The sequence below is a fragment of the Balaenoptera physalus genome (assembly GCF_965194825.1).
Source record: "Balaenoptera physalus genome assembly, chromosome: 3".
NCBI classification, from domain to species: domain Eukaryota; kingdom Metazoa; phylum Chordata; class Mammalia; order Artiodactyla; family Balaenopteridae; genus Balaenoptera; species Balaenoptera physalus.
Window position 1 is genome coordinate 171,143,331 of NC_138890.1, and position 22,844 is coordinate 171,166,174.

At 42.0% G+C, this 22,844-nt stretch overlaps 1 long non-coding RNA gene across 1 annotated transcript; it reads right to left on the minus strand.

Moving 5' to 3' along the window:
- Positions 1-5,065: 5,065 nt before the first annotated feature.
- On the minus strand, positions 5,066-18,782 carry LOC309658447. The gene is made up of 2 exons (XR_014262237.1): positions 14,823-18,782; positions 5,066-14,634 (listed from the first exon to the last, which is right to left on the minus strand). It is a non-coding gene; the product is annotated as an uncharacterized lncRNA (long non-coding RNA).
- Between the last annotated feature and the right edge of the window lie 4,062 nt (positions 18,783-22,844).

Sequence of the window (22,844 nt, forward strand, 5' to 3'; positions counted from 1 at the left end):
AGTGACTTCTCACTCCTCACCTTCGTACTCTAGGAACTGGCTGTTCAATCAGACTCTTCTTCCCCCTCACAGACAGCTGCTCCTGCTTAGCTCTCTATGAACTGCATCTTCCTTAGTCTCTTGTGAGCGAGTTAGCAAAAGGCCTTCATATGGAGGAAATGTCGCACGTCTAAATAAACTATGTCCCCTGAGCATCTTTTACCCACAACTATGTCAACCTCAAAAGTTCTATGATATATTAATTTTGCAAAAATTGGCATTCTCTACTTTTCCTGTTTTTATTAAATCTCTATTGGCTAAGGATTTACTTTGTTTTCTTTGTTCCTTTTCTCTTGTTTCTCCTGACATTAGAGGCCAATTCTAACCATATCCACTGGACTCATGCTCACTTCAGATTCTTTTTCTCTTTTCTTTTAAGGATTTCATTCCTCATTGAATTTGCATCTCATGCAAAACCAGTCAGTGACATCTTTGGATGCCTTTTGTCAGTGTCTGTAGAGTAATTATCAGGACGTCTGTGTTGGTCTTTAGAGTTTATTCATAAAAGAGCGTATGTACTCTAGATGGACATCTGGTCACCCCAGCACAAGATCTGACGTTTCACACCACTGCCCTGAAGCCTGATTACATCTGCAGTGATGAGGATTCATCCTGGGGTGAAATGAAAGCCCCATTCAATTTCTTATCCGAAGACATGAAGTTCACGTTTCACTCTAGAAACTTAAGTACTGGGAGCTATTCAATTAGGAAATATCTATCAAGAAATGTTCAGATTACCTCTCTCATGGCCTATGTGTCATGCAGACGTGTCCAACAAGCAGCGAGTCCCTTGTGGAGCTGCTCTGAGGACAGATGTGGGATGCAGATCAAGGAAGACCATCGGACCATGACAGGGTTAGTGTAATGGATTCTACATTGTGCTATCACAGCTGGAGAAGACCTAGGAAAGGAAGGGGCATATACGCATACCGGATTTGCCCTAGAAAGAGCCAGGGTCCGTGACTGAAGCTTCGAGAGGAGGCGGCTCAGGTTGATGTTCTAATCAGAGTGGATTTTTATTGTCCCGTAAGGGGCTGCTGCCCACACCCTCATGGCACACAGGTCTCACAAGTCCTGAGCGGCAGAGGCAAACCCTCTATCAGGCACACTTCTCCCCTCCTCCCAGGTCAGATCTCTGGTGCATCAGCATTATGAGGGCCCATAGTGCTGGTCTCAGCTTAGGGATGACCAGGAGAGCAAATCGAGAAAAGACAGAAGGAAGCTGTTCTGCCTGAGAGGTTTCTGGGAAGGGTACCCAGAGAGGACCAGGTCTAACTTAGACTGTATCTCATGACTCCAAAAGATCAGGAGAGCCTTCCAAAGTGGGTGATGCAACCTCATTTTTTATCCCATATCTGATGACCGTGAGACAGCTCTTAGACTGAATTGACCTACTGCAAATTCATTGGTTCACTTAAACACAGAATGCAAGTGTCAAGAGGCAGAGCAAAGAGAAGAGGAAAGAGAGAGAAGGCAAGGATGCTGGGGTTGGGGGTGAGTAGCGTGGGAAAGACCATGAACTGCGAGGTTTAAGGAATAGGCAATCCTTAAATGCCGGGTGGGGAGCACTGTAGAGCCAAACGTACTTGGTGTCTAGGCGCCCCGGGTTCTGGGAATTCTTTGGATGCTTCTATGTTATCCCCATCAGCTCCCACCTGTTTTTATCTCAGAGTCCCTGACCGTCCCTCCCACTAGCTACCAGGATCAGCACCACCTTGCCTTACTGTCCTTCCCTTTCATCTGGTCAAAGCCCCAGAGGTGGATAATTTAACATCAAGCACTCTTAAATTCCATAAAAGACAATCTGCAAGTTAGAAAGAAAAGAAAGAAAGAGAAAATCTATTGATATAAACACATTAGAATTACTGTTTATATAACAAGAAAATGCCAACATCTGTTTTGGCATATGTCTAGAACTGGCAGACTAATTTGCTTAGCAGTTTTCTACCAGGAGTTGGTGATATTTCAAATGTTAAATGAAAACAATGAGACTGTGTTTTCCATAGCTTGACTCAATCACTAAAATGGAAAAAGGTAAGATATTTAAATTCTAATGTATGGGCTTGGTTGTTTTGATTTATTGAATTGATAGTGCCAAGTACACAGTATCTTATAATTTCTGAATTGAGATTTTTAATTTTATAAACCATTAGGTTTTATAACATTTATGATAAAGTCTTAAAGACCAACCACTTCACTTAAAGGCAAAAGTAACGATAATCTCTTACAAATGTCTCATAATGTCAACCTAGACCTGCATACCATTTTACCTTGAGTTAAATATGGAAACGTTTCCCACTCTTTATGTGTTTTGCTGTGTAAAACAGCCCTAAATCTCTCAACTTATTTTTTAGCACTTTGATAGATCAATTTAATACTTTTAACTCTTTAGAAGAAAAATTATACAGAAAGCCCGAATCTCTCTTTGGAAACACAGGTACCACCTCCAGTGCTCGGGAGGACATTTCCCTGTGTTGTCTTATATCTGGGGAAGATTTTGGACCATCACTGTAAACTAGAAAAACAGAACAATTTATTAGTTTCTTGAAAGGAGTTCAGAAGTAGATACTACATTTTTTCAGAAAGAAAAACAGAACTAAAACTCTGTATGCAGTTAATGAGATAAAATAATGATCTGGGGGTTGGTTCCAATCCTTCTTGTTTGTTTCCCACTCGTCTCCCTCAGGATCAGGCACAAAGGATGCCCACCTCAGTTGGGATCCTGACAGCCACCTTTTCCAGTCCTCTCCCCTATCCAGGTCACCTGTTTCTGAGACCCCACCATCTCCTTAAGCCCAGCACTCTATTTTACGGAAATCTCCTGAAACCCCTTACCCTCTCTAAACTGCTCCCTCAGCCATCACACTTTTACAGAAACCCCAAGGTTTGCTGGAGGCTGCTTCCGCACCTGAATTCTTCCCCCACCTTGGAGGAAGGAGGGAAAGTTTCTTCCTCCTGGCTGCCAGCGAACAGTGTCAGCATATTGCGTCATCGTCTTCCCACTTCTCTCTTGAGAATCCCATGTCACGTGACAATACCCTCTTTATTCTCCAGTGGTGCCATGGCTTACTCCTCAATTCACTACTCCTCTATTGTTTGGGGATGCCACCCTGGTTCAACGTTCTTGCCTCCACCTCATCCCTTGCCAGCACCAGATTTACTAGGGCCTCCACATTCATGACATGATATCAGTTCCAGTGATAACTATCCCCTGATGTCTATTGTCTTCAAATGGCATGGCCACACCACAGATGATGCCATTACCCAGGATGGCTCCACCTTGAAAGAAACAGATCTGAAATTCCCTGCCATGATAACAATCCCCTTTCTTTGCCCTTGCCCCATGTACCATAACCCACTCTTAACCTGCTGAAATTGATTCCTTACATTCTCTAGGCCTTCATCCTCTCTGGGCTGTACTTCTCCCATTAACCACCTGCCTCTCGCCTCACCTTTGCAACTTCATTCTCATGAAGGCTCTATAATCCACCTCCCTGTAGAATCTCCCTCCCTGCCTTGCACTTTCCCCACTGAGGTACCCATTCCTGGGATGCTGAGTCATGCTGGAGAGAAGTGAAGAGCTGCTGTCAGAGCCATTCCGGACTCAGGTTCTCCCATCATCTGCACCTTCAGGGCAGCTGTGGGGTCCTCTCACTCATCCCTGGTTAGTGCATTTTTTAATTCCTCATGATGTTATACTTTTCTCCAAGAATTTATACCTCCACTAACACCTTTTCACTGTAGATGTTCTTCCTGAGCACCTCATTGAAAATAAGACGTCATTAGCTATGAACTGCTTTAGTGTTGATAGGCTTTTCATCAAATTCTGACTTTATTTTCCTTTTTCCTTATCTTTTCTAAGTGAGAGGAAGGACTCTTGTTTTCAGGGCTTACCCCATTACAATCAGGAAAACTTGTGAATACCATGCAGCATAAATACAAAAACAGCCACACTTAGGCACATCCTAATTAAACTGCTAAAAGGCAAAGACAAAGCATTCCATGTGGTTTCAGAATCATGAAAGTTTCAAGGTGAAAAATAGTGCAAAAAGTTTTGCTCACTTCTTTGCAATTTTGTCTTCTGCAGAATTGTGTGAGGTGAAGTCCTGCGTTTTGTTTGTTTTTGGTTTGTTTTGGTTTGGTTTTGGTTGTCCTTAACTCCAAACGTGTTTCTCTAAGTCCTATGAAACTGATAAAAGCTTTGAGCTGCTGCTTTTTGCCCAGGCTCTAGATCCCTTACAGCTTCTGAATCAGTAATTTCCATAAAGAAAAAAAAGCACAAAGAATGGACTTTCTTCAATGTTTCCTTCAGTTATCTAATATGTTTGTTTATAAGTGATCTGGATCCTAGAAAATTTGGTCAAAAACTATTTATGGAAATTAAATTTCTTTCAAATATATGTTGGCTATCAAAACAATTTGATAGAAAGGTTAAACTATATATTCGTTGGCTTTCATACACATAGGAAACCATATTGTGGTTTTGTCACCTTTTCCTGAACTTAAAGTGGTAACACTTTTATGTAAGTTTTCACCTTTACTTTTCAAATCAATTTTAGTCAGTTATTCCTGTTCTATATTGTGTTAGAGCAAATGTAAGGGTATATATACCTATATAGGAAAAAGATGCAATAAAAGGTATACCTAGCAATTGCCAGATTTAACTAATAAATCAAATTAGGTTTCCAAACTTTTATAAGATTTCTTAGAAAGAAACAAATTATATTTCTATGTATATATGTGTAGGTATGTATGTGTGCATAGTGTGGGTGAATATATAGACAGTGGCTAAAAATCATGGGCTCCAATAACCAACAGTTGTGCTTCTATCCCAGTTCAGCATTGCCTGAGTGGCGCCAATGATCAAGTTTCCATTTTGCTCCTTTTAATAATTTCTGTCTCTTTATTTATATTCTCTATGTGGTGAAACACCCTTCTCATACTTTCCTTTAATTGTTTAGATGGCTTCTTCTTTTTTTTTTTTTTTTAGTTTTTTGAACATATTTGCAACAGCTGATTTAAAGTCTTTGTCTAGTAAATCCAATACCTGGGCTTGCTCAAAGACAATTTCTGTCAATTTTTTTTTTCGTATATATGAGCATTAAAGTTATGCTTTCATGTTTCCTTGAATGTATCAGAATTTTTCTGTTGAAAACTAGACATTTTTAATTATAATGTGGTAACTCTGGAAATCAGATACACACTCCCCCAAGGATTATTGTAGTCGCTATTTGTTGTTGTGATGTTGGTTTTATTGTTGATGTATGGGGATAATAACAACCCTTACTTCATAAGATTATAAGTATTTGAAAAATATAAAAGCATGCAGACTATTCCAGGAACATATAAGCATTCACTCAATATAAGCTGTTACAATTATGAACAGAATCAAATGTGGAGGGACATACATAAGAGTGTTAACAGGAATTGTCCTTGGGTAGATAGAATTATGGATATATATTTTTAGCTCTATATATTTTGGGTATTCTATGATGATGCATTTGTAACACAAAAAGGGAAATATAAAAATATAACAGAGATAAAAATCTGTCATTTTTTAAAAGTTTGTATTTTTCCCTCTAACTTATTAAATAAAATATTTAAAGCCAATGATGACCCCTCTGCCTATTTAGTAATATTTTTATGTTTGATTGGAAAGTACAAGGAATAAGAGACATAGATCACCTTCAGTAATTTAAAAGTCTTCAACGATCACATTTCCTTCTCTTGTACTTATTAAATGACATTCAGGTAGGGATCAGGGATGTGTGCCTGGATTCCCATGAGCAACAGAGAGCTGTACATCATTTTGTGTTGGTATCCTGGGAAGGGAGCCAGCTTCAAGTTGTGGTTGTGTATGCACCTTGGGAGAAGTGATCCACTTCATTGGACCCTAGCCTTGCTTTAGACCCCCCACTCTCTAGTCACAGTTTGTGATGTTGAGTGGACCATGTAGCCTATGGGTGTCTTGGTTTTAATCAGCATTATTAGGTGCCGAAGCACGAGTGGTATCCTCCGTCCTCCAATTTTCTGGTTCTATGGACTTTTCTTCTTTGGATCATGGAAGCTTTGCACCAGTTGGAGGAGAGAGATTGGGTGGGGAAGGTCCCCAGATTAACTGAGGTTGAAGATTAGTTAACTGATTCAAATATATAAAAGTGAGCTATTTCTTGTACATCTTGTACATCGGACTCAGTTGTGAATGTTGTGGAGTCTTACATTATCATACCTCTCATTGTACATTTATTTCATGAAAAATTATTAAAGATGCATATAATTTTTGAAGATTATTTTCTGTTGCAATTATAATTATTAGTACTAAGACAAAGAATAAACTATGACTGGGAGAATTTATTTCTGGCCCTATCGTTGCTTTGACCAAATTGCCACATAGAGCAACTTGCTGCTAACCAATCTGATTTAAATTGAAACATATTTAACTAGCTGATGTGCCACCTGTTTCTTCTTATGCACCCATTTACCAGTCTGTTCCCACCTTCCCCCTGCCATCTTGAGGTATCTACTCTCCACTCATCTCTCTGTAAAGTCTTAGATGAAGAGTCACCACATCAGGGCTGTCTTTTCCTGCTCCTGCAATGCTGGTATGCCTGAATTATCATAAAAGGAAAGAACACATGTCTGCCTATAAATAACTTTATGACACGGTCAGAATCATTTGTCCCACCACAAATTACTGATGAATATGATCAAGCCCACACCCATTAAGATTTTTTAAATCATATTACAGCAAAGTTTTCTCTCTGTTCTCTAGCAAGACTTATTTTCATAATACCAGCAGCAGTTTTTCAAAATATAAATTAGGATTTATCAATAGCAGCTCTACTGATATTTGGGGCTAGATAATTCTATATTGTGGGCTGGGCACTCTCCTGTGAACTGGAAGATGTTTTGCCTAGTAGATCCCAGTAACAACCCACCCTCCAGTTGTGACAACCAAAAATGCCTGGAGACATTGCAAAATGTACTCTGGGAGACAAAATCAACCCTAGCTAAAAATCGTAATAGAGGTGAGCACTTACTGTTCCTGATATTGTACATAGAACAATTTTACAAAGGATTATCTTTGAATTTTATTTCCTCTGTGATTCTTTCAGTAACTACAATCTTAAGAGCTTTGAATTCCCAAAACAATGTTTATCGCGCTCTTGTTCTCACTGTGATTTGCAAAGGTTAGGTGAGAACTTCAAATCTATCCACAAGGAAATTTATGCAAAACAGATTGAGAGAAAAGCAATTTCAGATTTTATTTTCATATCTACTATGAAAAAATAAATCAAGTATATCCTCCTTAAACGAAACTGGTTCAGATATTATTTTAAGAACAATTTCTGCTTGTATTAAAAATTTATGGAGATGCAGTGGGTGCAAGCAATCATTTCTGCTATTCTTCACACACTCTGGGCTCAAGGAAACACTTTAAGTGGAAAATTACACCATATATTTCAAATAGGTCCAGACAGAAATTTTAAGTTACATTTCAAATTTTATTTTACTTAGAACAAATGAAGCAGATCCTAAGTAGAGGATTTAGATACACGAGCATCACGTGAGACCATGCAGGTTCCAGAATATAGACCTCTATAACTGCAAAGGAAGTTTCAGAAAAACAAGAAGCAAGAAAGCAAATTTCTTCATCCCGCTCACCTTCTGAACTGAGAAAAAGAGGTAAACAATTACTGGAATTCTTCAAAAGTTCAACATTTCATTACTTGGAGTTTTGGGTGTTTTGGGGGGCCTTTATATTGAGACTTATTTTGTCTTTTTGATCAACTGAAGATTTCCACACAAGGTTTGTTTCAATGGATGTATTTATTGCCTTCATTGTGGTGATGATTTCACAGTGTGTACATATGTCCAAACTCATCAAACTGTATACATTAAATATGTACAGTTTTTTGGTATATACATTATACCTCAATTAAAGCTGTTAAAAAAACAAAGAGAAAAACCTTTTTTATGCAAGGAAGAACAAAATACGGTATGCTGGGCAGAGGGTCAGTATAATAGGACTTAATAAATCAATCATCAACATGACCAGGTACCAACCCCTTGTAAATTAAAAACCTGGTTGATTTTCCTTACCTCACATCTCCTCTGGAAATATTTGTGAAAGTTGTTTGCGACATCACAGAATCATCACAAAGCTTGTTGGCCCAATCCAGGCCTCACCCAAGAGTCCTTAGGATCTGTTCACACAGGAGCGTGTTATGGGGTTTACCCACGAGGTCCTCTGTAGCTTAACTCTGATGAATGTGCTTCTTAAAGGTTTACAAGGATCTTTAAGTAGCAAGCACATCTGGGGAGACAGAGGCCACTGAGGCTACACAAAGAAAAATGCCGCTAAATTGTTTCCTAAATGGTAGGATTTATTTCAACGCTCGCTTACAATGGAATGAGACAAACCATTTACATAAAGCTTAAGTACAAAAAATATAATACAATTTTTACTGTACATAATCAGGATTCTCTTATTTTGTCCCCAAAATGTTGGCAGATAGAGATGAAGGGGGGACTGGTATGGAAGGAAGCTTGGGGGACGGTTGGCAATACTCGGGATCATCCTTCATGAATTTATTGTTTATAAAAGATGCAGAGGTTTGGGTTATAGAACCTGGCAATTCGCCAAGAGCAGTGAGTGAACGGGACACTTTCATTTCTGGGATACCAGCTCATTTTACCTTATAAATACGTTTGTTTTCCTCTGAGTTGAGGCTGGGAGCTGGTGACAGTTGGTTTCTGCAGACTGGTTGGGAGACACCCGCCCACCCTTTCCCTGAACTTCCGGCATTGATCCAGGGCAGCGGGCAATGGGCTCCCTGCCTGCACTGCTACAGCTGGTGTCTTAAACTGACTTTGAAAACAACGTATCTGTCTGGTGTCATTAGACAACTTTCCTAGATATAGACCTGGACAGCTCTCAAGTGAGCATTTAAGACTAGTAAGTCGATGAGCAGAAAAGATGAAAGTGAAGACCACTGGAAATCTGTATTACACATTTCTAACAACCAAGTTTCCAATGACTGTAATAATTGAGATCGTAAGAACTGAGAAACTGAACGGTGAGTCCAATGACCCAGTGAGGAAATACCTGGCAAAACAGGAGCATTCCAACAGGACAACCAAAATTCCATTCTCTCCTTCAGATGAAGGGAAAGGCAATGCTATTTCATTCACAAAAGCTCCACTGTAATTAATATAGGCTGCTTTTCTTTAAACGTAATTTTTGAGAAGAGGGAGGTCAGCAACTTCCTGCACTTTTCACCAAGGCCTGAAGTTGGCTTTAGAAAATGTCCAATGACAAAGTAAAACAATTCCAAATAGGTTTATTGTGTATCACAAAACAGGCAACAGTATTTAACACAGAATGAGGCATTTAACAATTCACATCTTCAGAAGTCACATCAAATGGTAAAACGTGCAGTTATCGTCACTTGCTTTATAAGAATTCTGCATTGGACCAAATTTATGCATTTTCTCTGAGGAGGATGTAGAATTTCGGTAGTGAATCTAGATGCTCCAACTGAAAGTTTATACTGCATTTTTCTTCAAAGTGCAGAAGTTCAAGTCTAATGTTGGTCAACAATCATGGTATAGGGGAAAAGCAATCAATTTAGCAAAAAACCAAAACATGAACATTTTTAGCCAAAGCTAAGGATGACGCCTTTTGCAAACTTGTGAAGCAATTTGAAATCGACTTCAAAGAAATAAAAAGTCAGGCAATGTTCTAGGTGGTTCTCGTTTGTCCAATCATCATATCTGTAGCAGCTTTCACCAGCCTGTCTCTGACTTTCCTCTATCTATGGATTTGCCTGAAGAGGAATAGTAATAAAACTTCTAATTTCTATATGCGTCACATTGACATCCCTACTACAGAACAGACACTACAGTGGTGTGAGGGGCTTGTTTGTGTTTGTTTGTTTGTTTTGGAAGATATAAAAGTTAGAAGGATGTCAGATTCTGGAAGACTGAGTCTGGGTTACCCTAAATTCTGAACATGCCTTTTCTGGCACCACATCCCTCGTGGGGATGTGTTGTGTTCATTGTTTTCTGTTCCTGAGTTCAAAGAGAGTTATAAGAACAAATTTACTTAACGTATATCCAATCAGTCCTTTGTTTCTAACTGGAACCAGTAATATCCAAGTGAAATGATTAACCATCATCTTAAACTAGGCACTGCCAACGTTTTATAAGAAATTAAACTATTTAGGGAATTCCCTGGAGGTCCAGTGGTTAGGACCCTGCCCTTTCACTGCCGAGGGCCCGGGTTCAATCCCTGGTCTGGGAACTAAGATCCCGAAAACCGAGCCAACAAGCTGCACAGCTCGGCCAAAATAAAAAGGTACTTTTTATTTACACTTAAGAGAGGGAAGCAACTAGGTAGAAGGATAGTTTGGCTTTTTCAGAATCCAGATGTCCCTCCGAGCTTGTGAGTCTTTAACACTGAGCCATTAAAATTTTTCATGTAAGTGAGGATCAAATTGCCTCTGATTGCTGATTAAATTAGGAGAAGTGGCATACAGCAGCGGTCCCCAACCTTTTTGGCACCAGGGACCAGTTTCGTGGAAGACAATTTTTCCGCAGACCAGGGGCGGGGTAGGGGGGATGGTTCAGGCGGTAATGTGAGTGATGGGGGGCCATGGGGAGCAATAGGGAGCAATGGGGAGTGGCAGATGAAGCTTCACTTGCTCGCCCAGCGCTCACCTCCTACTGTGTGGCCCGTTCCTAACAGGCCGCAGACTGGTACCGGTCCTCGGCCCGGGGGTTGGGGACCCCTGGCATACAGCCTCTTACCTGACTTACACTTCAGTTTAAGAAATACTATAGACATTTTCTACCACCAGGACTGTGCAGTAAATTTTACACTACTTTTCTCCTTTCTGGTCTGAGAGTGTTCTTGACTGGCTAGCTTTATCTTGTCTGCACAGTAAAATAGGCTTATCTGAATTAGATCCGATATCAACTTTTTTCATGGGTAATAAGTTTGATTTTTTTCAATGGCAGAGCTAATATGATCTTTAGAAAAGGTTGTATATGAGGTGATTTTTGCTAGGAACTGTACAATTGGTGTCAGGCTCTGAATTAGGTTTAATGGGGCTCTAAGTCACTTTGTTATGGGAACTATTTTCAAGAAGAGAACAGGTCTCTATTCCTGTTGATTCTGATACCAAATTTTTGATAATAAACTATATTAAAGTTGAATCAAACCTTGTTCCATCTGCTAAAAAAATGTATAATTCACCTTCAATGTAAGTCCATTTGAAAAAGAGCATGGAGGGAACTCCCTGGTGGTCCAGTGGTTAGGACTCTGCACTTTCACTGCCGAGGGTCTGGGTTCAATCCCTGGTTAGGGAACTAATAAAAAAAATGTAAAAGAGCATGGAATACAGTCATTTAAAAAAATCACTGCCGACACTTCAGCACTGCGGAGAGGCAATCAGGCAGGGATAATATATCCCATTCATTGTTTTTCAATATCCAAAAGAGAAAAGAAGAAAGATTAGAGCAATATATTTTCTTTGGATTTGTAATTTCAAAACAAATAATGAATGCCTTGGTTCTGTCTTTATTGAGTTACAAAACATCCTTAAGTCCATTATCAATCAATTATTATTAGTGATCTCAATAGGGGAGAACAGCAGAAATAAATTCCAAACTAGTGCCCAGGCTGCAAATATTTTATCCTACATGGTAATGCACTGTGCAATATTTGGTATTCCCTTTTGTGCATTTCTCAGGTCAAAATAAATATTACTGTATGTTCTCTCATTTCACAAGCACTGATCAGAGAAGCAAGGGAGTCAGAATGGCTTTCTGGCATCTGCTATAGATAATTCACAGGTGGGTAATAAAATATTAATCAATATTAGCTACGCTGTGTCAACAGAATCTCCAAATACACCATGGATGAATGAATGCCCTGGACATGATTGATGCAATCGCCTTAAAAAGAATAGTAAGAATTTGCATATGAGTTGATTTAAGAGCGTCATTTGAATACTCTATTTATGTGGAAATTTACTACTGGGGCAGTGGTACTTGAGCAGGAGCCCCCCACGTGCAGAATGGTTATTTCTGAGGCCAGCATAGTTGAGTTCATTGTATCTGCTCATGGTAGCTGTTGTCTGCTGTTATGCACCCCACAGCCATCTTTTGATAGACAAAGGCTGAATTCGGATACAAGCAATGGAGGTACTTCAAATACCACACACATGAGAAAAAAAAAAAAAACAACGAAGACACCCTGGGCCTAAAGAAAGTTGATGCCCACGGAGCAACGTCAATGCTGAAGGTGGTTTGACAGTGTTGGGGTAATGGACATGATTGATTCTAAAAGTGAGGGAAATCTCATAAAGGGGCACTGGGATATTTGTAAATTCAGACTCTAAGGAGGCTGCACCTCCAATGTGCGTTAAGGACATGTTTACACAAAATGACTAGCTGAGTGCAGACTTGATACATCTTTAAATAAAATCTCCTTTGATCTGCGGGTACACAAACAGCATCCCTTCAGGTAGCCCCTGGGATTCCCCTGCTGAGACTTTGTCCATAACTTGAAAGGCATCTGACTCACGAACTCTACCGAAGTCTCCAGTGGGAACTCTCACCACACAGGCTTTGATTCCCATTACTTTCACCCTTTTGCAAATAAATAAGGAAATAGAGGCACCTTTGTCTGCACTCTGGGTAGTTGATCCCGGAAGATCCAGGGATCAGCCCACAGGACTGTGCAAGCGGATCGTGGGTCCCCACCTGGGACTGTCCAGGACACTCGGCTGGGAGGGACCAGGTCCCCTTCTTTTCAAGGTCACCTTCTCCCACATTCGCTTCCTTTCTCTTTGGCATCACCAGTGAGTCAATGGGGCCAGACCCCTGGCTCACGCCGTTCCCATGGGCTGACCCTTCCTGGGGACAGAGCCTTCTCCACGGCAGGGAGCCCTCATGTCCACTCACCCTTTACTCCTCTCAGCTCCTTTAAAATCTCTGTCCACGCTTGACACACACAGGGAACCCTCTTTGTTCCCAGTATTAATGCCGATTCTAGTCAGAATCTATAGGCTTAGTGAAATGCCTCTGAAGGAGCAGGGACGTTCAGAACCTCCCATAAGTTTCCAGGGGCAGCAGCACAGAAACGTGCCTAAAGCGAGTCAGACAACTGGGTAAGGAAACACCCAAGTCTGGGGATGCTGGTCTTCACGCAACAGAGGCTGATCCTGTGCCCCCAGAGCACCTCAGAATTCATGGAGTCCATGTCATTCGGGGTGACAAAGCCCTCAGTGTCATCAAAGCCATCATCTACAGAGCTATTTGGGGAAGGCCACCCGCTATGCAGCGAGCAGGGACCCTGTGGCACTGCAGGGTTGATTTTGGATATTAGAGAAAGCACTGAACACTGAGAATCACTTCCGAAGAATTCCAGTGTGAGACTAAAGCCAGTTTCCTAATGAAAACAAGCCAAACTTCAACTGTATCCAGAAATAACCCTAGAAATTAAACTGTGATTAATGTTTCCGTCTAGTTCCTTTAGCACGATTAAGTTGCTTGGTGCAGCTGAAAGTATTCAGCTCTAATTGTGCTTCTTATGGTGGAAAAAGAAAAAAGAGTGAAAAAGTCACACAGAGATTGAAGATGTGACCAGTGTTGGCAGGAGTGCCAACCCTCGCAGCCTAAGGAAGAGGTGCCGTGTGGAGGCGGTTGCAGCAGAAGCGGGAGACACCACGTGGGGGCTTCATGGGGGGGCGTGGAGGGGAGGCGTAGACACGTGAGCCTCAGCCGTGCAGTGATGGGAAAGCAGAGAGAGACCACGGGAGGCGAAAATGCTTGGACTACAGCGAACACTATTCTAAACCAATTGTTCTTCTGTTAAGTGGTCATTCAAAACGATAACAACCACATACCGCCACGCCCCCACTGGGACGGCTAAACTCCAAAAACTCGGCAACACCAATTACTAGCGAGAATGTGGAGCAAGAGGAACTCTCGTTCATTGCCAGCGGGAATGCAGCCGTCCAGCCGCTTCAGAAGACAGTTTAGCAGATTTTACAAACCTACCGGATCCTGGTTTGATCAGAGAGGACCAACGGGGAAAGAATCAAACTGGTTGGAAGGAACTTTAATTACAAAGGGAAATGACATGGGTAGAATGGGGGAGGGAGAGAGCAAATCATTTCCTAAGACCTTATTGTCTCCTATGTATAGATGGAGAAATGGAGGCTCAGAGGGTATGAGCGACTTTCTCAAGGTTACATGGGTCCCTTAGGTCCAGGGTTAATGTCCCTTGCCCCCTTATTCCTGGGGACTAGAAGGAGACTAGCCTACTACACAAAATGTCTGGTTTAAAAACTAGTGGCTTGATAGTCCACTGCAGAAGAAAAAAATAACAAAATGCACCACCTCAATTGCCTTACAGGGTGCAAAGGACCTTTGCTGCACTTGAAAAAGATTTGAAGGCGGAGTTGTAAACAGTGCAAACGTTGTCTCAGGGCGCCATCTAGGGGACAATGCGTGAAGTGACACTCTTTTCCTCATGAAGACGGCAGGTCTTCAGTTCTTGCTTTTCCCGTGTTCCTTTGGAATCTGTGTACCCAAGGCGACGTGCCATGGTTTCACAAGCAAAGTTAACAAGGCAGTTCACCATCAAGGGGCTCCTTTTCCTTGCCCCCCACTGTCACCTGCGTCACCACCACGGAGCTTTGCCGACAGCCCCCAGGGTCCACCTGCCGTCTTCGCTCACCTGGCTGCAGCGGAGGCTGCTCATCTCTTACCTGGATGGCCTCCACCGAGTCACACTTGTCCAGTTTGCGGACGTGGTTAGTTTTGTGGCGCTGAGAAGGGCGCTTGCGACGGGCTGGCCTGGGAGTTGGGGCGCCGCTGGTTTCTCTGGCAGTAGGCATAGCCCGAGGATGGGCGCCCATCACGTGGACCGCAGCTTCAAAGCAACGTCAGTTCCTCTTCCTTCTCCTCTTCCTCTTCCCGACTTTTTCCTTTTCCCTGCGCCCTCCCTTCCTTTCCTGAACAATTCAGTCCTCAGTGCAGAGCCAGGTAGGCGCGTGAGATGGCATCAAGGCGTGGTGGGACCCAGCAGGTGGCCGGCATCCCGGCCTGGGCAGGGGGATGCCACCCACAGCGGGGGCGGCCCCGCTCGGGAGGTGGGCCCTGCTGCGCACACCGTGGACCCGGGGTGGGGTCGCCGGGCGCAGAGTGAGGCCCCCGGGGAGAGCCTGTAGGTCTGTCCCCTGCGCTCCGGTCCCGTGGTGCTTGCACCCTCCTCACCTGGGCTCCTCCCGCACTCTCTGAGCCACCTTCGCCTCACCTGCTATCTGCAGCACAGGTGAAGTATTTCTCATCTGGCCCTAAACCCGGGGCTTCTCCCTCTAAGCTGAGCCCCTTTGATGCTGCTGGAACCCGAGGTCCTGCCTGAGAGGTGGATTTGCTCCCCGAGGTGGACGGAAACCCCTTGGTTCTCTGGAGCTGTAACCTGCACGGAGATTCCAAACAGACAGGCTGGATAATCCAGGAGGACGTTACTAGAACATTCCACCAATATCGCCCACTTCCTGACATCCACCTCAACTTTTCACTTCTCTATTATTTGGTCACTGGCCTAAGAAAGTGAAAGGAACCCATGAATCTTTGGCCTTTCCTGATTTTGTCTGAAGCCTCCAGGGCTGGACAGCTCCTAACCTGGGATGGTTGGATGAAGTATCCAGGGGTCATTCCACCAGCAACCGCTAGAAGCTTCTACTCTAACCCTGAAGCTGCCCTCAAGTTAAGCAAGATCGATTTCACACCTGTTGTCATTTCTCAATACTTTAGCCGTTTGGACTCCCCAGGGTTAATGCCATGTACAGATAAAAGTGCTTCTGCTGTACTGATAACATATTATAACACGTGGAAGACGTATGACTCTCTCCATATGCAGATATTTCGTCATTAGTCAAATGAATCATTCCTGCAGGTGCCTGGGGAAGTCTGGGGCCAGCTGACATCTTTATGATGATTATATAATCTTTGTGTCTCATGCAACTAAAAATAGCTAAGTTGGAACATTTCAATAGGCCTACATTTTTTCTGCATAAGTGAAAAATGTGCCTATTAAGTCTCTCGAATCTGCTTAGTGTGGCTCTTTGCTTTAAATATGCTTTATGCTGTTATTGGTCAGTAAGCTGGCCTGGAAACCCCACAGTTAGGTGGCTGATTTTCTGTGCAAAGCCTAACTGATTTCTCAACAAACAAAAGAAAGAAGTCTATATTGTCTCCCTAAGCATCCTATAGCATTTCTGTTGAATAATTGCTTGTGTTTACCTGCCAGTCCTAAAATGAGATCCATCCAAACTCTTACCTGTCTCCTTGCTGATGTGTTAACACGAGCAGCCTAAAGAGTTAAAACATCATTTCTGAGGATTATAGAGTAATTAAAGTTTCTGTACGTTCAATCACTATCCCCATGAGGCATGCTTCTGGGCTCTATCGCCAGTTGGTAAGTTTGGCTCAGACACAAGGAAGCAGCATTTCAGTACAGGCATGAGCTTTGCCCCATGTTGTCCTGGGTGCTCAATGCCCTTAAAGGACTCCTGTGTCCTAACCCAAGAGGGCCAGCTGGGGGAATATCTGCTGCCCTCCTATCCAGGTGTGTTTGTGACATAGACAAGTACTTTAGTGGCTTATGGATGGCACAGACAGAAAAGTTCAAATTTGTAGTTGATGTGAACCTGAGAATGTGTTTTTTAATCATCCAGTATTGTAGAAAGTTTAAAGGATGCAAGTGAAACCTCATACCTCATTATAATTGAGTCACCCCAAAGGCTGGAGGCTTCTATTGATTGCCATGGATCTGCAAAGCAAATGTACATAAATGCTTCAACCCCATTTTACTCTTGGGAAATCTAAATCTAGGTGCTATCTAGGTATCAATTATTTACTACTGGAATATGTATAACTAATGTTCAAGGTGTTGGGTGGTCCATGCAGTGTCTTCAGTCTGTTAATCTCAACCACCAGAAGACGAAATAGTTTATAAAAAGAGGGGAGGAGAAATGATCAGAGAATATCAGAAAGTAAGTAGACAGTTGAAGAAAAAACTGACCTACCTTTTCTACATACTGGATCTTGCTACAGATACCTCTGGAAGAACAAAGTTTATAGAACAATGATGATTGTAAAGCTTCTCTGTAAACAGACCTATTTTTATTTTTACGTGACTGGCGATTCTAGAAATTTGTTTTATGATAAAATTGCAATCTGTAGGTGCTGATGTTTTCTACATAGGGTTTTATACTTGTTTGTCTACACAGCTGTTTCTGGAGGAGGGGGAGGAAGTTACCTACTGCTGCACCTTGTGCTGAAGCCAAGGCACCAGCCTCAGCCAAACCCCCAAATCTTGTACTCAATTTCTGGTAAAATGCATACTTCCAGCTATGAAACCCTGGACAGGACTTGCCTGTGGTCCATAGTGTTCCTGCCTCAGCTCTTTTGTTTCATCAAAGCCAGTGCTGTCCCATTCCCTGGAGAGGTGTATCAATCCATGAGCTTGTCCACATGCATCTGGAAATCAGCAGACCACCACTAGTCATTAGACAAATGCAAATTAAAAGCACAATGAGAAAATGAATCTAGACATACACCTTACACCCTTCACAAAACTTAAAATGGATCATAGACTTAAATGTAAAACACAAAACTATAAAACTCCTAGAAGAAAACATAGGAGAAACCTAGATGACCTTGGGTATGGCAATGACTTTTTAGATGCAACACCAAAGACATGATCTGTGAAAGAAATCACTAATAACTGGGACTTCATGGAAACTGAAAACTTCTGCTCTGCAAAAGACAATATCAAGTGAATTAAAAGACAAGCCACAGGCTAGGAGAAACTATTTGTAAAAGATACATCTGATAAAGAACTGTTATCCAAAATATACAAAGAACTTTTAAAACTCAACAATAAAAAAAAAAGTTGGTTAAAAAATGGTCCAAAGACCTTAAGAGACAGACCACCAGAGAAGATGCAGATGGGAAATAAGTATATGAAATTATGCTCCAAGTCACGTACCATCAGAGAAATGCAAATTAAAACAACAATGAGATACCACTACACACCCATTAGAGTGGCCAAAATCCAGAACACTGACAACACCAAATGCTGACAAGGATGTGGAGCAACAGGAAATCTCATTTATGGCTGGTGGGAATGCAGAGTGGTGCAGCCACTTTGGAAGACTGTCTGGCAGTGTCTTACAAAACTAAACATACTCTGACCATATGATCCAGAAATCCTGCTTGTTGGATTTACCCAAAGGATTTTAAAACTTATATCCACACAAAAACTTGCACATGGATGTTTATAACAGCTTTCTTCACAATTGCCAAAACTTGAAAGCTACCAAGATGTCTTTCAGTGGGTGAATAGATAAATAAACTGTGGTACATCTGGACAATGGAATATTATTCAGTGTTAAAAAGAAATGAGGTTGAACCTTCAAGATGGCAGAAGAGTAAGACATGGAGATCACCTTCTTCCCCAGAAATACATCTATATGTGGAACAACTCCTACAGAACACCTACTGAACGCTGGCAGAAGACCTCAGACTTCTCAAAAGGCAAGACACTCCCCACGTACCTAGGTAGGGCAAAAGAAAAAAGAAAAAACAGAGAAAAAAGAATAGGGATGGGACCTGCACCTCTGGGAGGGGGCTGTGAAGGAGGAAAGGTTTCCACATACTAGGAACACCTTCAGTGGAGGAGACGGGGGGTGGGCAGGGGGGAAGCTTTGGAGCCACGGAGGAGAGCACAGCCACAGGGGTGCGGAGGGCAAAGCGGAGAGATTCCCGCACAGAGGAGTGGTGCCGTCCAGCATGCACCAGCCCGAGAGGCTTGTCTGCTCCCCCGCCGGGGCGGGCGGGGGCTGGGAACTGAGGCTCGGGCTTCGGAGGTCAGATCGCAGGGAGAGGACTGGGGTTGGCGGCGTGAACACAGCCGGAAGGGGTTAGTGCGCCACAGCTAGCCGGAAGGGAGTCCAGGAAAAAGTCTGGACCAGCCTAAGAGGCAAGAGACCATTGTTTTGGGGTGCACGAGGAGAGGGGATTCAGAGCACTGCCTAAATGAGCTCCAGAGACGGGCACAAGCCACGACTATCAGCGCGGACCCCAGAGACAGGCATGAGACGCTAAGGCTGCTGCTATAGCCACCAAGAAGCCGGTGTGCTTCTTGGTCACTACCCACACCTCTCCTCCTGGGAGACTGTGCAGCCTGCCACTGCCAGGGTCCCGTGATCCAGGGACAACTTCCCCGGGAGAACGCAAGGCGCGCCTCGGGCTGGTGCAACGTCACGCTGGCCTCTGCCGCCGCAGGCTCGCCCCGCATCCGTACCCCTCCCTCCCCACAGCCTGAGTGAGCCAGAGCCCCCGAAGCAGCTGCTCCTTTAACCCCATCCTGTCTGAGCAAGGAACAGATGCCCTCAGGTGACCTACACACAGAGGCGGGTCCAAATCCAAAGCTGAACCCCAGGAGCTGTGCGAACAAAGAAGAGAAAGGGAAATCTCTCCCAGCAGCCTCAGGAGCAGCAGATTAAATCTCCACAATCAACTTGATGTACCTGCATCTGTGGAATACCTGAATAGACAATGAACCATCCCAAATTGAGGAGGTGGACTTTGGGAGCAATGATATATATATATATTTCCTTTTTCTCTTTTTGTAAATGTGTATGTGTATGCTTCCTTGTGTGATTTTTGTCTGTATAGCTTTGCTTTTACCATTTGTCCTAGGGCTCTGTCTGTCCGTTTTTGTTGTTTGCTTTTTTTGGGTTTTTTTTTTTTTTTTTGTATAGTTTTTAGCTCTTGTTATCATTGGTAGATTGTTTTTTGGTTTGGTGGCTCTCTTCTTTCTTTCTTTTTTTTTTTCTTTTTTAAATTATTTTTAACTTTTTTATTTTTAATAATTATTTTTTATTTTAATAACTTTATTTTACCTTATTTTCTGTCTTCCTTCCTTCCTTCCTCCCTCTCTCTCCTTCCCTCCCTCTATCTCTCCCTCTCCCTCCTTCCCTCCCTCACTCTCTCTCTTTCTTTCTTCCTTTCTTTCTTCCTCCCTTTTCTTCTGAGCTGTGTAGATGACAGGGTCTTGGTGCTCCAGCCAGTGTCAGGCCTAAGCCTCTGAGGTGGGAGAGCCGAGTTCAGGACATTAGTCCACCAGAGATCTCCTGGCTCCATGTAATATCAAATGGCGAAAGCTCTCCCAGAAATCTCCATCTCAACGTTAAGACCCAGCTCCACTCAACGACCAGCAAGCTACAATGCTGGACACCCTCTGCCAAACAACTAGCAAGACAGGAACACAACCCCACCCATTAGCAGAGAGGCTGCCTAAAATCATAATAAGGTCACAGACACCCCAAAACACACCACCAGACATGGTCCTGCCCACCAGAAAGACAAGATCCAGCCTCATCCACCAGAACACAGGTGCTAGTCCCCTCCACCAGGAAGCCTACACAACCCACTGAACCAACCTTACCCACAGGGGTAGACACTGAAAACAAGGAGAACTACGAACCTGACTCCTGTGAAAAGGAGACCCCAAACACAGTAAGTTAAGCAAAATAAGAAGACAGAGAAACACCCAGCAGATGAAGGAGCAAGGTAAAAACCACCAGACCAAACAAATGAAGAGGAAATAGGCAGTCTACCTGAAAAAGAATTCAGAGTAATGATAGTGAAGATGATCCAAATTCTTGGAAATAGAATGGAGAAAATACAAGAAACATTTAACAAGGACCTAGAAGAACTAAAGAGCAAACAAACAATGATGAAAACACAATAAATGAAATTTAAAATTCTCTAGAAGGAATCAATAGCAGAATAACTGAGGCAGAAGAACGGATAAGTGACCTGGAAGATAAAATAGTGGAAATAACTACTGCAGAGCAGAATAAAGAAAAAAGAATGAAAAGAATTGAGGACAGTCTCAGAGACCTCTGGGACAACATTAAACGCACCAACATTCGAATTATAGAAGTCCCAGAAGAAGAAGAGAAAAAGAAAACGACTGAGAATATATTTGAAGAGATTATAGTTGAAAACTTCCCTAATATGAGAAAGGAAATAGTTAATCAAGTCCAGGAAGTGCAGAGAGTCCCATATAGGATAAATCCAAGGAGAAACACACCAAGACACATATTAATCAAACTATCAAAAATTAAATACAAAGAAAAAATATTAAAAGCAGCAAGGGAAAAACAACAAATAACATACAAGGGAATCCACATGAGGTTAACAGCTGATCTTTCAGCAGAAACTCTGCAAGCCAGAAGGGAGTGGCAGGACATATTTAAAGTGATGAAAGGGAAAAACCTACAACCAAGATTACTCTACCCTGCAAGGATCTCATTCAGATTCGACTGAGAAATTAAAACCTTTACAGACAAGCAAAAGCTAAGAGAATTGAGCACCATGAAACCAGCTTTACAACAAATGCTAAAGGAACTTCTCTAGGCAGGAAACACAAGAGAAGGAAAAGACCTACAATAACAAACCCAAAACAATTAAGGAAATGGTAATAGGAACATACATATCGATAATTACCTTAAATGTAAATGGATTAAATGCTCCAACCAAAAGACACAGACTGGCTGAATGGATACAAAAACAAGACCCATATATATGCTGTCTACAAGAGACCCACTTCAGACCTAGTGACACATACAGACTGAAAGTGAGGGCATGGAAAAAGATATTCCATGCAAATGGAAATCAAAAGAAAGCTTGAGTAGTAATTCTCATATCAGACAAAATAGACTTTAAAATAAAGATTATTACAAGAGACAAAGAAGGACACTACATAATGATCAAGGGATCAATCCAAGCAGAAGATATAACAACTGTAAATATTTATGCACCCAACATAGGAGCACCTCAATACATAAGGCAAATGCTAACAGCCATAAAAGGGGACATCAACAGTAACACAATCATAGTAGGAGACTTTAACAAGCCACTTTCACCAATGGACAGATCATCCAAAATGAAAATAAATAAGGAAACACAAGCTTTAAATGATACATTAAACAAGATGGACTTAATTGATATTTATAGGATATTTCACCCCAAAACAACAGAATACACTTTCTTCTCAAGTGCTCATGGAACATTCTCCAGGATAGATCATATCTTGGGTCACAAATCAAGCCCTGGTAAATTTAAGAAAATTGAAATCGTATCAAGTATCTTTTCCAACCAGAATGCTATGAGACTAGATATCAATTACAGGAAAAAAGTCTGTAAAAAATAGAAACACATGGAGGCTAAAAAATACACTACTTAATAACCAAGAGATCATTGAAGAAATCAAAGGGGAAATCAAAAAATACCTAGAAACAAATGACAATGAATACATGACGACCCAAAACCTGTGGGATGCATCAAAAGCAGTTCTAACAGGGAAGTTTATAGCAATACAATCCTACCTCAAGAAACAAGAAACATCTGAAATAGACAACCTAACCTTACACCTAAGGCAATCAGAGAAAGAAGAACAAAAAACCCCAAAGTTGGCAGAAAGAAAGAAATCATAAAGGTCAGATCAGAAATAAATGAAAAAGAAATGAAGGAAACAATAGCAAAGATCAATAAAGCTAAAAGCTGGTTCTCTGAGAAGATAAACAAAATGGATAAACCATTAGCCAGACTCATCAAGAGAAAAAGGGAGAAGACTCATATCAATAGAATTAGAAATGAAAAAGGAGAAGTAACTGGCACTGCAGAAATACAAAGGATCATGAGAGATT